The sequence below is a fragment of the Phascolarctos cinereus genome, unplaced genomic scaffold (assembly GCF_003287225.1).
Source record: "Phascolarctos cinereus isolate Bilbo 61053 unplaced genomic scaffold, phaCin_HiC Scaffold_5;HRSCAF=322, whole genome shotgun sequence".
Lineage (NCBI taxonomy): Eukaryota > Metazoa > Chordata > Mammalia > Diprotodontia > Phascolarctidae > Phascolarctos > Phascolarctos cinereus.
Window position 1 is genome coordinate 224,797,331 of NW_027555958.1, and position 12,867 is coordinate 224,810,197.

General features: G+C 40.5%; 1 protein-coding gene across 1 annotated transcript in view; it reads left to right on the plus strand.

Moving 5' to 3' along the window:
• The first annotated feature begins 303 nt into the window (after positions 1 to 303).
• Positions 304 to 12,867, plus strand: part of ADGRF5 (adhesion G protein-coupled receptor F5) — an 83,737-nt gene continuing 71,173 nt past the window's right edge. Inside the window, 1 exon segment of the mRNA XM_020993882.2 lies at positions 304 to 816. The gene's annotated coding sequence lies outside the window, so the exon portion shown is untranslated.

Below are 12,867 nucleotides of genomic sequence, written 5' to 3' on the forward strand. Positions count from 1 at the left end.
TAATTGGTCTTTTAAATTCAGGATGGTTTCCAGTTTCTTCCCTGGAGATGTCAAAGAAAAGACCCTCCTCCTGTGATCCAATTTAAGGACCACTCTACCTAGAGAAAGGGGAGAGGACTAAATGATCCCTGAATGTTTCCTCACAGATCTTGCTATTCATTCCTTCTGTGTGACCCTGCAAAGTGAACAAGTTTATGTGTGAGCATAGGGCAGCCAGCCAGCTTTGCTTTCTCATTGTTTTTTCCTCTTTCTACCTCCTGGAAATCCGATTCAAAGTTAGGAGGCATCACTTGACTTAAAGTATCCCCCACTGAATTTCTCTGCCATTGCCCAGCCCTCTTTTGGGGGGTTGGCCTACGTTACATTCTTCTGACATTTTACTTCGAGAGAGGAAAAGTAAAGAAAGGGGCATCGGCCGAACAAGTTGAACCACTCAGTGGAAGAGGGATTGCAGATAAGAAGAAACTGAAGGACTTCCCATAGGCGTGAGGGAAATTGCATACGCCATCCGGAGAAGGGGGCCAGGAAATGGCTTCTTGTTTTCCAGACAGCTCCTGAGCTCTCTTTGATGGCACTGTGAAAGCTGGAGGACTGGCTGCACAGCCAGGGGAGACACCCAGTTGAAAACTGGTCTTTTGCTGGAGGAGCGTTTTACTGCTGAAAGGTGTAGTCATGAGCCCTACCAGATATTCCTATTGTCAGTGATTTCCTCTGGGCAGGAAGCAAAGCAAATAGACATCTTAGTCGAAAAGAGGACTTTGACCAACACCAGTGGAGATTAAGAAACTCATTTGTCCCAGCGACAGTGTTGGACAGGTAAAGTGAATTTGTCTTTTTCTTCTCAAGAGAACCTAAGACGGATCACAGTATTGATGGATCATAGAATGTAGAGTTAGAAGGGTTATTAGAGATCATTTCATCAAACGCCTTCATTTTATGGAGGAGGAAACTGAGGCAGAGAGAGGGAAATGATTTCCCCGTGATCACGTCGCTTATTAATAAGGAGAAGGCTCAGCAGAAAGCTGAGCAGAAAAAGTCACTCATTTTAGAAATACTTCCCCTTTGATTTGCCTGTTGGTCTTAATTAATTTTGTTATGATATCTATGGGAGGAATGAAAACTATTTGAGCCTACTACACATATGACAGGCAGCAAACTACAATGGATAAAGTGATGTGCCTGGAGTTGAGTTCAAATCTTACCTCAGATCCATAATGGTTATGAGATCACAGGAAAATTATTTAGTAGGAGAGTTAAGCTACTCCCTAGGACTATTAGTTATAGTCAAGTTTGCTCTGTCTGCAGTTTCAACACTGGGGAATCCTTATACCAATGAAATCATAAGTCTAGAGTGTACTGCATTTCCTGTCTGTGAGACGGTACTTGTGGTGATTTATCCTTTTGGGATTTTCTTTAGACTGACTAAATAGTCAAGTGAATAGGAAATGAAGGGATTTTGATCATAGTATTACAGACCTTGAGCTGGGAGGGACTTTAAGGGCCAGTCTAGTCCAACTCTCCCATTTTACAAATGAGGAAACAAAGGGAAATAATGACTTAACCAAGATCACTCAGATTGTAAGTAGTAGGGGTAGGATTTGAAACCCAGGTTTTCTGATTCTGGAACCAGGGCTATTTCTACTGTATCACCCTGATGTTGAGGGTTTCTCAGCAGGTCAGTGGCATGACAACCAGGCTACTGGCTGGGGTCTAGAGGAAGATGAAGTATTTGCAGAAACAGAAGGACCCAAGGTCAGTTCTGTAATTCAGTCCTGAGACAAGGGACGAGACTTGGGAAGAAAGTTCCATCCAAGAAAAGTGGCTTGTCTAAAATATCAAATGCAAGCTAGAGCTATTCACCTTTGACTAAATAGAGAAGGTGTGTATAGATTGCAGTGAAAAGGGGGCTAGGAATTTTTGGAAACTCGTGACCATTGCCTCTGGTGGAACTAGTCTGACTTCTTTGTTGATTTTTTGCCCTCTTTTTCTTGTTCTTTGTTAAGACTTGACTAAGTCTTCTGAAGGAATGCTGAACTTGAGTCAGAGAATATGAGTTCAAATCCTGTCTCTGCCACTTGGGTCAGTTACTTAACCTCTGTTTCATTCTCATCTGTAAAATGAGAAGGCTATACTGCAAAACCTTAAAGGTCTTTTCTAACACTAGATCCTGGCTCATTCATTTATGTGTGTAGATATATGAATGTACGTATGTCTATATGTGAAAATAGTTTGTATGTATAATTAATATATACATATGTGCATGTATACATGTATATGTATATGTATACAAACTGCTTTTGTATTCTTCACAAAACCTATCATGGGATTGGGCACACAATGATGCTTGTAATTTCATTGTTCTATTATGTCAGATATGAGATTTGAACCTGGGTTTTCTTTACTTTTGTTCTTTATCCATTAAGGCAGGTACATGCAATATTATACATACTTGTATCCAATAATATACATTCAACAATAGATATGCTAGTGACTTCAGCTTTCTCCTTGCCTGATTTTCTTTGAAGGCCTTGAGTCTTAATCTTGCACTGAAAAATACCATCATCAACACTGATAATGATAGCTCACATTGATCCTCCCTTCATCATTATGAATAATAACTCATATTTATAGAGAGTTTTAAAGTTTACAAGGCATTTTCTTACATAAGTCTTGTGAGGTAGATATTACAAATATTATCATCCCTATTTTACAGATAAAGAAACTGAGGCTGAGAGATGTGAGATGACTTGTCTGTAGTCATGAAACTAATAAAAGAGAGTACAAGACTCCATGTCCAGAGGGGATTAATTTATCATAGCAATCACTTTCCATTGTTAACTTTTTGGATGCCATTTTGAGAAGAAAACTCAAGAACCCAGTAAAGCAAGTGGATGGGAGACATTTAGATAACTGAGTCTCTTCTTATTTGACTTAGGGGTAGGAAGGATTGCAATAAGACAGATTCAAAACCTACTTCAAAGGGCTAGGAAAGATTAAAAAAAAAAGTCAGTCACTAATATTGAAATATGTTTTGCATGACTGCTCGTGTATATCAAATTGATTGCATTATTAATGAGGGGGAAGAAGAGGAAGGAAGGGGAGAGAATCTGAAACTCAAAATTTTTAAAAATGAATGTTAAAAATTATTTTTATGTGTAATTGGGGAAAAATAAAATATTAAAAATTTTCAAAGTCAGTCACATTTTGCCTCAGCTCCTTTTCTACTAGTCTATAACATTGTTTGTTGTTATTTGTCCTTCGTTCCTGAAGAGGACCAATGACATCAGGACGGTGATGTCTTGACTTGCAAGTAAATTGGATTTAAATGAAGCAGAGCTCCTCCAGAGTCATGAGAGTGCAGTGGCAAGACATAGGTTAAGAGGACTGGTGATGGCCCCAGAAGCTATGGGAGACCTTGGCCCTTTTAAACTAAGGTCTTTCCCAGGTCTCAGTTTGTCTAAGGCAACACCCATTCAGTGGCTAAAGGCTAGGTAAGAACTGAGGCAAAAGAAGTCTAGTTTGCCTTCACAGAAGAATTAATCTGGGAGGGGAAGATCCTCAGAGTTTCTGGCCAGAACAGAAACAAACCATTCCATAATATAGACAGGATTAAAAGAACTACTGGACAAAGGGACCTCCCTGTAAGGGAACTTACTTGAGCTAAATCATAATCTCTTTTTTATGTGATTTTACACACTCAATACTACTCAATGAGCTGTGGAACACCCTGCATCACCTGCTCCATAATTTTACCAAGGGCCACCAAAACATCAGTTTCAAACTTTGACAAGAACTATTTGGTGGAGGACAGCCTAAGCAGGAAGAAGTCTTTTCAGCCCCACCCAGGACTAACACTGTTGGTAGCTTTTTAAAAGGAGAGAGAGCCCTATGTTCTGCACTGACTTCATCTTTGGCTCTTTGGATCCATTACTTGCAGATTTTACCAGATCAGATTAAATGTTCTTTGTAAACAGGATATGATCAAAGAGTGCCAAATGATTCTCGTATAACAAATTAAACCCAAGGTCATCTCGGAAAAATTTTCATCTGAAGTGCGAGGACCTGAGTTTGAATCTCAGCTCTGCTAACAACTACCTTTGTGACTGCAGGCAAGTCATCACATTTCAGAGCCTTGATTTTCTTATCTGTAAAATGAAGGGGTTGAATTAGATGATCTCTGAGATACCTTCTAGCCCTAAATTGATGACCCTATAATTTATGAATCCTTCTAATCCTGCATATTGGTGGAAGCATTTTTTATTGCAAATTATCCCGATGGTGTGTCTATGCAACTTGAATTCTCTAGCTAAATGACAGCTCATCACTTGATATCCTAATGCACAGACCTGGCCGTGCAAAGAATATTGGAGATGGGGATTTGTTCATTCACTTAATAAGCTTTTACTGAGTGCTTACTATTTGCAAAACTCCATACAGCGGAGTGCATAAAGTATAGAATCATAGACCTTCAGGACTAAAAGAGCACTTACCCATCATCATCATCTGGTCTAATCCTTTCATTTTCCAGATGAAGAAACTGAGGCCAGAGAGGTTAAAAATTTGCCCAAGATTGAACAGCTAGTAAGTGTCAAAGCAGGGACTTAAGCCAAGGTCTTCTGACTCCAAGTGTAGACTTTCTTCTATACCTCGTCTTAGGTTCTGGAGATAGATCGTAGATAAATTTGGCTGGAGATGTATGCAAGGGACAAATGGGAGATCAACTTGGAAAAGGAGGTTGGGGCCAGATTATGGCATACCTTAAATGCTAATCTAGACTTTATGTAATAGGTACTGGGGAGTCATTGATGGTTTTTGAGAAAATTTTTTTAAAATGGCATTTTAGAAAGTTTAATCTGTTGAGCAACATGCAGAAAGGATTTGAGGAGAAAAGAGACTGGAGACAGAAGGCTTAATTAGGAAGATATTGTATCTTATGTTAGAAAGAGTGAGTAGGGGCAGCTAGGTGGTGAAGTGGATAGAGCCCTGGCCCTGAAGTCAGGAGGACCTGAGTTCAAATCTGACCTCAGACCAAACACTTGACACTTACTAGCTGTGTGACCTTGGGCAAGTCACTTAACCCCAATTGCCTGGGGTGGGGGGAAGGGGGTGAATGAAGCCAGAACTAGGGTGGTAGCAGTTAGAATGAAAAGAAAGAAGAATGTTATATAAGAGGAACTGACATAACTCGATAACTAATTAGATATGGGGAACAAGGGAAAGGGAGAAATAAAAAGAATTCTTGACATTCAGAAGTTAGGTGACTGGGGCAAGGATGGTACTTTTGACAGGACTTTGGAAGTCTGAAGAAACCAGTTTAAGAGGAAAGATGATGACTTGAGTTTTAGACATGTTGAGTCTGTGGCTAATGGAGGAACATCCATGGGGAAACGTCTAGCACCTCCTTGGATATACAAGCCTGTAACTTGGAAGAGAGATCATGGATGAAGATGTAAATGTGGGGATAATTCTCATTGCAGTTATGGATGAAACCACGGGAGTGGATGAATTTTTCAAGGGAAAGAGTATTAGGATAGTAACACAGGGTGATCACAGTTTGGGGACGAAATTAAGCCATGGAAAGAGCTAGAAGGATAATCCTAGAAGCATGGAGGAAAACCAAACTATTGTAGAAAGAGGAAATACTTTGAGAAGGAAAGGGGAGAGCAGCAGCTAGGAATCCTGACTTATGGGGCAAATTCATTTGGGAGTGGAAATGAGTGGCAGCATCTAACAGGGCTTGCTGGCACAGCCATAAATAAAATTGGGAGAGGGTGACCCATCTTTCTGAGACTGTGCCCCTTGCTGTTATAGTGATTAGAGAGGAAGGTGGGCCCCAGGAGAGTGTGTTATGTTTATAGGACCCTAGGATTTCTGGAGTAAAATTCCATTCACCCTGCACATTTAGGAGAGGGTTAAAAATGAGGGCTGAGAAGAGATCACTGGATTTGCCAATCACCATTTATATCTTTTATAGAGTTCAGTTTCAGCAGAGTACTGAAGACAGTAAAGCGTATTGTTGATAATGGTTTCTCTGACATCCCTTACTAAGCTATCATATATGTCTTTAAAAAATAAGTTGAAATGCGTTTGTATGCCTCATTTTTGGCAATATTAAGGGAAACCCCACTGAAGGGTATATTCAAGTACAGAGATTGATTGATAAGAATAGATTCAGGAACTTTCTGTTTCCATGAAGATGGAAATCTCTTGCTCAAAGATTAAAAGTCCCCAGTGAATTACAGTGGGAGAAAGGAGGACAGAATGTTATCAAACTAACACACATGTTGGATCTGCTTTGGAAAATGTGAGCCCATTGTGTACAAACAAATGTTCAGCTGTAATCTGATAAGACTGGGATACCCTGACACAATACTGAGGTTGAACGCTATTTCAAGGAAAATGAAAATTAAATAGGAGGGGTGTAAGGAAAATTTGTAAAACGCGCATTGTGTTTCTTGTTTGTTTCAAATAAACATGAAGCTTCTTATGCTACATATGCAAGTGACAGATTATTTAATTGAGAGCAGTGAAGCTAAGTCTTCCCCCTATGTCTTCCACCAATGCAGGGGATGATTTGAGGTTTTCAGGCTGCACATCTGAGATCCAGGATTTGATACTATAAATGATGACATCTCTTCCTCATGTAACATTCTATCTTATCAGGATGAGAGGAAAATAGAGACATTGTAATTATTTTTAATTTTTTTAAAAAAATTTCATTAAATATTTCCCAATTACAAGGCCATTATTCTTACTGAAAGGAATTTCAAGCTATTCTCTGTGTAGAATATGGGTCAAGTTCACTTTACAAATGGAGAACTGCATGGTATTGCCATGCAGTCAGTCTGGCAGTTAATGAGTCAATAAGTATTTACTAAATGCCTGTTATTTTGGGGGCACTGTGCTCAGTACAAGAGATACAAAAAAAAAGGCAAAAGACCTCCCTTTCTCACCTGTTCCTTGATAATAATAGCAATAGATATAGTATATCTCACTCTTGCTCTGGGGTTATCTACAAAGTGCTTTTGCATATGTAGTCTTATTTGGTTCTCAGGACAATCTTGTGAGATAGCTAAGACAGACATAATTATCCCATTTTACAGAGAAGGAAATTAACTCTCTGAGGTCACTGACTCTGTCTGTGGAGCCTCTAATTATTTTGTGCCTCTCCGCCTTTTTTCAGAAAGGTACTTGACTTCTTTGCTAGACACAGTGAGAGATAAATGGGATAAAGGAATAAAGAGACAGAGACAGAGAGGCAGAGACAAAAAGAGACAGAAAGAGAAGGAGGGAGGGAGAGAGAGAGAGAGAAAGAGAGAGAGAGAGAGAGAGAGAGAGAGAGAGAGAGGAGAGAGAGAGAGAGAGAGAGAGAGAGGAGGAAAATAGAAAAGAAAAGAAAACAAAGACTTGGGGAGGAGAAGACAGGAGAGGGGAAAGAGAGGAGAGTGGAAAAGAGGACAGAGAAGGTGAGGGGAGGAGAGAAGAGGAAGGGGAAGTGGAGAAAGATAGAGAGGAGCGAAAGTGAAAGGAGAGAAGGGGAGGGAAGAAATGTAGAGAGGAGAGGAGAGAAGGGAAAGGGAGAAGAGCAGAGGAAAAGAAAAATGGAGAGGAAAACCCAAATTTAACATAGTTCATATACAGGCCCACGTGCAGCTAGTGGTTCCCTGAAGCTCTGCTATGATACTTGAAACTGTCCTGTGCTTTGGCACTCATAGCACTCTTTCTTAACTATTGTGTTCTTGGTTTCCCCAAGTCTAGCCCTCCACCCAAAAACAGCTTAGGTATGAGGGCCGTTCTACATATGTAGATCCAGATGGTGTACTTTGACATGTGCCACTGAATAACCTCCTGACTGAAAAAACAAAAACAAAAGACAAATTAAAATAAAAAACCTCCTCCTTCTGCAAGCCTGTCATGGTATTAAAGTTGACATCACTAGAGTCATTTTTTAGGGGAAAGAGACTAAAGATCCCTGTTAAAGGATAACTACATTGACTAGAAAGATAGCAGCAGACCTAGAAATGGTTCATTATTAGAACAAATTAATTTATCAGATTAACTAATTGTCAGTACCAGAGATAGAAGAGAGAGAAGTTGAGTGGGGAGAACACTGAATTTGTAGTCACAGAACCTGGATTCAGATTTTGACTTTGCAACTTTCTTTCTGTGTGACCTTGTAACAATCATTTCCCCACTCTAAGCATCAGTTTCCCTTCCAGATCTAGATCTATGATTCTGTGGCCCTATGATCTCCAAGGTCCTTTCCAGCTCTCACATTCTATGATTTATGTTCCTACACAGACCTTTTTCATTTCTCTAAAAATAAACCCATATAATAAATGCTTAATAAAAACTGGAAAGGCATCATGGCAAAGTAGATAGGGCACTGGAAGTTGAGTTAGAAAGACCTGGGTTCAATTCTCAACTGAGGCACTTATTAGTAGTAAGTCACTAAAACTCTTTATGCCTCAGTTTCTTCATCTATAAAATGGGGTGGGGGGGAATTTGGGGGTGGGATGTTAGTCATGATAGCCCCTAAGCTTCCTTCTAGCTCTAACTCATTGAACCCATGAACTAGTTGGATTGAATAAAATGGAGTGACTAAAAAAAAACAAAACTACCCAAAACTCCCCATTTTTCATTCTAAAGATAGAAAGCAGGGACTGCCTCATATGTCATTTCATTTTTTTTTCTTTCCCAAGACAAAGTAAAAATAGTTCTGACTTCTTTGGTGGCACTCAGGAAAGGTTTCAGGATATGAAGGAAGTTTTCCTTCCAGTCTGGTCCCTAGGGGTGCCACAGAGAACAATTCCCTTCCCTAGTACCATTATATAGGATGGCTTAAACATGGGCTGCTCCCTGACAGAGAATGTTGGAGGTCATACAGCAGGTAGGGGGTTGGTGGGAAAAGTGGGATTTCAAGTCCTTTCTCCATTGTTAAAATCAACTTTGCTGTGATGGCCTCTTATAGTGAGAAAAAACTGCCCAAGGTGTCTTGTGCCCATCCCAATGCTGCCTGTACTTCAACGTCCAGTGCCCCCTCCTCCATGCAGCCTTTCCTGCTTACCCCAGACCACACACGTTGTTCTCCCTTCTCTAGATTCCTACAGCATTTAGTGCCCAAAATACACAATTTGCAGCATGACACAGTGGAGAGACAGCTGGCTGTTCTCAGGGTTAGGAAGACCTGGATTCAAATCCCATCTCTGACACATATGGGCTATGTGACTCTGGATAAGTCACCTGACCTGTCAGTATTCCAGGTAACTTTGTAAGATTACAAATTGCAGAGAAAGTACTGACCTGCATTGATGTAGGGAGCTTTCTCCTTTGGGAATGTCCTACATCAATTAAATCACAGTGGTAGTCCCATCCTTTCTATACACATTTTAGCACTGGGAGCGATCTGTTAAACTTGGAGTCAAGAAGACAAATTTGAATTCTAGCTTACACACAAGCTCTGACCCATCTAGACAAATCACCTAAACTCTCTGATCCATCCTTCCTCCTTTCCTTCCTCCCTTTCTTCCTCCTCCCTTCCTCCCTCCTCCCTCCCTTCCTTCCTTCCTTCCTTCCTTCCTTCCTTCCTTCCTTCCTTTTTCCCCTCCACCCTTCCTTCCTTCCTTCCTTTCATCATTCTTTCCTTCCTGCTTTCCTGCTTTCCTTCCCTTCCATATTTTAAGCATCTACTACACGCAAGATTCTGCAAAATGCAGAGTTGTGGATGAAAAGACAGAAAGAACACAACTATAAGCCCCACGAATATTACAGGAAATAATCTAAGTTCTAAGTGTGTAGCAAAGCACCTGGTATATAGTAGATGTCTAATAAATGCTTGTTGATTTAACTTGACTTTACCTCTGCTGCAGCATTCCCGGGCTTTGGAGTCCATGTAGGTCAATACATAGTGATGCTGTCACTGTCACCCATGGCATTGCTAGTTCTCAGAGCCAGTATTTGACCTGACTCTAATTTCCAAGGCCCACTGGAACCAAAAAGGGGGAAGGGAGTTCAAAGTCTAAAGTCAGTGGAGATAGCAGTGTTCAGCGAAAAAAGAGGGAGTAGAAAAGTGCTTCTTTTCACCCTTCCCTATTTAAAGAGAAATTATGAGAGGTAGCAATAGATAGATGATGGACAGACAGACAGAAAGATAAGAAGACAGACAGACAAACAGATATATAAATGGATAGAGCATTTAAGTTAAGTGGTACAGGAGACAGAGTGCAGGACCTGGAGTCAGGAAGACTCGTGTTCAAATCCAGCCTCAGATATGTGCTAACCATGTGACTCTGGACAAATCACTCAACTTCTCTACTTCCTTTCATCTATAAAATGAAGATATTAATTGCACCCACCTCTCAAGGTTGTTGTGAGGATAAAATGAGATAATATTTGTGAAGTGCTTTTAAAACCTTGAAGTGCTACATAATATTACTGTGACGATGATGGTGATGATGATGATGATGATGATGATGATGATGATTGATGATGATGCATTTGCTATGTGCCAGGTTCTATGCTAAGTTCTGGGGATGAAAACCCAAGCAAGCGTTTCCCTTCGCTAAAGCAGATTACATTCTAAAGGAAGAGGACTATAGATCAATGGGTGTTGGAAAGGGACACACACGGTCAAAAGACCACTGGGAAGTGATATGAAGGCAAGAGAAGGCAAGAGCTTGGGGATTAGACCTTGATGACCCGGGAGAGGAATCTAAGGGCCAACTAGGAGAAAGAGGAGGATGACAGACTGAGAGCAAGAGTCATAGGCAAGCCTATGGACCTTTTCTCAGAATCTTTTTTTCAAATTCATAGTTGAAGGAAATATTGAATTTCATTTGGAGGGTAGTAAAATTAAAGATGGCTTTTCCCCCAATCAAGTTGATAGAAACCTCTGAAATCTATCCATACCCCACTACACTAATAATCCTGTGGTGTAGTGGATAAAAAGTTAGCCTTGGAGCTGAAAGACCTGGTTACTGACACTGACACATACTGATTGTATTGCCATAAGCAAGTTGCTTACTCTCGGTGCCCTAGGCAACTCGTTAATTACCCAATTAGGGGAATGGGAAGGGGGCTTTGGGCAGCTAGGTGGTGCAGTGGATAGAATGTAGGGCCTGGAATCAGGAAGAACCTGAGTTCAAATCTAGCTTCAAACACTTACTAGCTGAGTGACCCTAGGCAAATCACATAACACTGCCTCAGTTTCCTCATCTGTAAAATGAGCTGGAGAAAGAAATAACAAACCACTCTAGTATCTTTGCCAAGAAAACCCCAAAATGGGGTCACAAAGAGTCAGACAAGACTGAAACAACTGAACAACAACGAAAGGGGAGTTGGCATTTCCAACCACAAGCAATATCAAATATTTATAAGTACTTTAAGGTTTAATAGGTTATAACAACACTGTGGAATAGGTACTACTTCTACTATATTCATTTTACAGATAAAGTAACTGAGACTCAAAGAGGAAAGAGATCCTGCCCATAGTTTGACAGTTACTAGGTAGAACAGCCAGCCTTTCACTCCTTTTTACTATTGTTTGTCATTTCAATAACGTCTGCCTCTTCATGACCCCATTTGGAGGTTTTCTTGGCAAAAATGGTGGAGTGGCTTACCATTTCCCTTTTCAGATCATTTTACAGATAAAGAACTGAGGCAAACAGGGTGAAGTGACTTGCCCAGGGTCTGAGGCCAGATTTGAACTCAGGAAGATGAATCTTCCTGACTTCAGGTCCAGCACTCTATCCACTGTGCCACCTAGCTGTCCACTCTGGCACCTAATACTGGAATCTTTTCACTTCCTTCAGTGGGCCAGAGGAGCTCCAAGAAAAAAAAAAACTTAGAGTAGGTTTACAGTGATCATCCCATACCCCACCTTCTATTCCCCAACTAAGACTCTCAAAAGAATGTGTGTATGCGTGCCTTACCCCCCTCTCCAAAATTTAAATTAATTAGAATGAAGTTCTCAGTGTCATCTAAGCCTTAGAGAGTTTAAGTGACTTGTTCAAGGTCACACAGCTAGTAAATGTCAGAGTCAGGAACGGCCTTGTACAGAGCGTGAGAATTCTAGCCCACTCATCTCCTTCCTGGCATCTTCTCTTCACCTCACCCCCATCCCCAGTCCCCTACTCTTCAAGTCAACTACTCTAGAACCAACTCTTATTCTCAGTTGACATTAATCTCTTACAACACATTAACTGATAACTAGGAGTAGAAATTGTCTGAGGCTTTGGGTGCACACTGCCATAGTAAGTTCCTACTGACTGACTGATCCCCCGGGGATAATTGCATTTTAAAAGGAGATTTTTGAAAGTTAAAAAGCCATCGTGCCCCAAAGGAAGACTGGTAGAATGTCAAGGAGTCAATTAATATTTCAGATATATTTTTCTTACTGATCGATGGCTCATAGATTGAGTATTAGATAGAAAGTCAGGAGTGATCCTCTCTAACCCCCTCTTTTTACAGATGAGGGACCTGAGTCCCAGGACAAGAAAGGGATTTCTTCAATAAGGAACATAGGAAGCAAGTGGCAGAAGTGATTTGGACCTAATTATTCTCCATGATTCAGAATTCCTTCCACTATATCTTAATGTGTTTTCTACAACATGACTGGAAAAAATACTGTCTCCATGTAAATTACTTTGAAGAATGAGCCATGTATTGATGCAGGACTTCTATTATTTTCTATTCTATTATTTTGGGGAAATGATCCATCCTTTGTTTTATACCTGTGCCTGATAAACAGCCATTTCTGTATTTACAAAGCAGACACTGGAGTGACACAGTGGATAGAGTCAGGGTGACCCTTCTGAAACATGTACTATCTGTGTGGCTCTGGGCAAGCTGCTTAACCTCTCTTAGCCT